At 44.7% G+C, this 3,153-nt stretch overlaps 1 non-coding gene across 1 annotated transcript; it reads left to right on the top strand.

Annotated features, from left to right (window-relative positions):
• Window positions 1-2,121: 2,121 nt before the first annotated feature.
• Window positions 2,122-2,203, top strand: trnas-uga. The gene has a single exon. It is a non-coding gene; the product is annotated as a tRNA-Ser (tRNA).
• The last annotated feature ends 950 nt before the right edge of the window (window positions 2,204-3,153 follow it).

The raw sequence follows: 3,153 nt of genomic DNA, 5'->3' as shown, positions 1-3,153 counted from the left end.
TTGCTTCTCCCTGAGCGTGAGAACATCCACCTTATCTCTGATTTAAATGGGCAACTCGTTTCCCTGAGATAACGCACCCGGGTATAAATCAGAGCACAACAAGCCTCCAAAGTCAGATGTGAACTCACCAGCGTCTCCAGCGCCAGTTGTAAGTATTCAAAACATTTTGATTTTTGACCTCTCGTTAAACCAACTGCCCTGAGTTGCACGTCAGATTTGCCAAACAGGAACCTGCTCCAAACGTACTTCATTGGCTGCGATTTAGGTGGTGGTGAAAGGCGCGATAAAAATACAAGGACAGAACTCTTTCTCGATCCATTGGCCTGATAATTAATCTCTCCGCTCATGGAAATGGATCCTTTCCATCCACTCTATCTCCCATCAAACTGTTTACTTCAATTTAATCAAATAACAGCCGACTCCATTCTGATCAAGTACAGGGTGACAGTAAATTTTAGGGTCGTGGTCCAGACATCACAAATCGAATACTCGCCTTTCCTGTTAGAACCATTTCATGAAATATATTAAGCGCTAGTGTGTGGCCGAGCAGTTAAGGCGATGGATTTGAAATCTGTTGGAGGTTCCCTGCGTAGGTTCGAATCCTGCTGACTGCGTTTCGGTCGAAACGAACTCATGTTTTCTCAGGTCTGGTCGTTCGCTGACATTCGGGGAAGACGCGTTCTGAACAAGAATCTCGCCGTATTCAAAACCTTTGCTCTGTTTCTCTTTCCACTGATACAGCTGGACCTGTTGAGTTTCTGCAGTATTCTGTGTGTTTATTCTGCATAACTGCTGCTTTTCATGAAATATCTTCAATCCCAGTCCTCTGGCAACTGACCCTTGTCATTGGCACAGTTTCTCCCGACGATCAACCGGCCCATCCTCACTCCCACTCAACCTCATAATTACATACAGCCCCAGGAAATCTCCAGTTTTGCTCCAAAGAGAACATTCCCGGTCTTGGGATTCTGTCCACCAAACGGGACTTCCTCATCCTCTGGACATGGTGCAAGAGATTTTGGGAAAATATTGACGGTTGGTGGGGAGAAAATATTAAGGAAGCAAAACAGAAAACCCAGACTCCAGCTTTGTGAATCTTTCGAAACGTTTTGGGAACTGGAATCACAGGAGAATGAAGAGTGAACTTTCCGACTGAGCACAAACAGCCCAGACACCTGCCACTTCTTTAAGAGGCCGGGACGTTGACTCGGATGTTATCGGGACATGAACTGATCTGAGACATTGAAAGAATTCTCATTCCTGCACATCAGGAATTCAAATCTCATCTCGGCTCCGGGACAATGAGAAAACTCGGAAATAGACAAGACACTGAAAGGGTCGAAGGGAGATGGGCCCGGTTGTAAGAGAGCTGGTTCCTGGTGATATGGATGGGTCTGCTGAGGGTAGGATCAGACTGTTCCCATGTCTCCTCAATGAATGTCCCAGGTTTTATTTTGGAAAAGTACAGCTGATACAAGACAATTATCACTCCAAGCGAGGCCGCTGGAAGTTTGAATTCACTAAGAGCCCGCTTTAAGTGCTGCTGCAAGAGCTCGCCATTTTCTCTGATGCAATTGGCTGTCGCTTGCGACTGTGAAATGTGAAGTTGGCGGGTTGAGGCCACTGAGGAAGGAACAAGTGCTGTTCTCACTCTGCCAGTTCCCTTTTGAATATACAATTACGGGTTTTAATGCAGTCGGGAAAATATTCCCCAAACGTAAATCTTGTCCGGTGAGTGACCTCAAAGGTATTTCGATGTTGCTTTAATAGCTACCATAAAGAGCTGGGATTGCTTGGAATCTGAAACAAAAACAGAAACTGCACGACAGAAAGGAGACAACAGAGTCCTGAAGAAGTTCTGAAACGTTGACTCAAATTCTCTGCCCACAGATGCTCCCGGATCTGCTGAGATTTTTCCTGCAATTTATATTTTCACTTGTAAATTAATGTTTATTTTATCTATTTGGATGAAACAACTAGAGTCACCATGTACCAAATTTAACACTTTAGAAATCTGCAAAGTGATTGGATTCAAACAAACCCAGCAATAATTCATCCATCCACAGCGCGACTGGGCACGGAGAGCGACCTGAAAAGATAAACGGCATAGTTTTTGTCCAAGTAGTCATGGCCGAGTGGTTAAGGCGATGGACTTGAAATCCATTGGGGTATTCCTACGCAGGTTCGAATCCTGCTGACTACGGGTGAAAACTGAGAACAAATGCAAAGGCAGGTTGCGGTAGGAGTCAAAGCAGGAAAAGCTTAACTTTTCACTTAGATTGCCAATGGTGGGAAAAGGCAACTCACTGCCTGTCATGGTAGAACAAGCACAAGCCTTCATAAAAGTTAACGTGTTTTAGGATATACACTCGCAGGGGCAACCATGGTGAGTCTGTGAGCATGTGCTGGAACTCCAAACTAAACTTTCTCGTGGCGTTGAAAGCGAAATGACCTTTGAATGCTTGATCTGCAGCAACGAAAACACTTTCAAGGTCTCACCGAGAACAGCAAAGGGGAGGGGCAGCTGAAATAGTCCACAAACTGCTCATGGGCAGGTGTCAATTTACCAAACCCACCGACCGAATCACTGCAGTTGCTGGGAATGAAAAAAAAACAAAAACCCAGTCTCAGCACTCTGAACCTTCAGAAGGGAGGAAGAATGAAGCATGAAACTGTCTGACTGAGCAAAGACAGTCAAGGCACCTTGCCCTTCTTGAAGAGGCTTGGACATTGACTCTGATATTCTCGGGGACATTTGTTGCTGTGTGTGCAAGTATTCTTTGTATTTTTCTCCTATAAGGATAACTTATATATAAGCCATGTGTCAGATCTCTGACACCTCCTCCTACCGTCCCCTTGATCATAACCCCACCCCGACCACCAAAACATCATCTCCCAGACCATCCACAACCTCATTTATTTCTGAAGAAAGGTCTAGGCCCGAAACGTCAGCCTTCTTGCTCTTCTGATGCTGCTTGGCCTGCTGTGTTCATCCAGCTTTACACCTTGTTAGCTTGGATTATTTATTACTTTGGTTAGACTATCAGCATGCGATTCTTATACCTATCACATTATTCCAGCCATTTGGCTTGTGCCAAGCACAACTTTATTTTTAGTTTGTTTTTGTAATTATCTCTCTGCCTCATTTAATCG

This window comes from Rhincodon typus, unplaced genomic scaffold (genome assembly GCF_021869965.1).
Source record: "Rhincodon typus isolate 14 unplaced genomic scaffold, sRhiTyp1.1 hic_rhity00004483, whole genome shotgun sequence".
Lineage (NCBI taxonomy): Eukaryota > Metazoa > Chordata > Chondrichthyes > Orectolobiformes > Rhincodontidae > Rhincodon > Rhincodon typus.
Note: the sequence above shows the minus strand (reverse complement) of the source record. Positions and strands in the feature narration are given on the sequence as shown.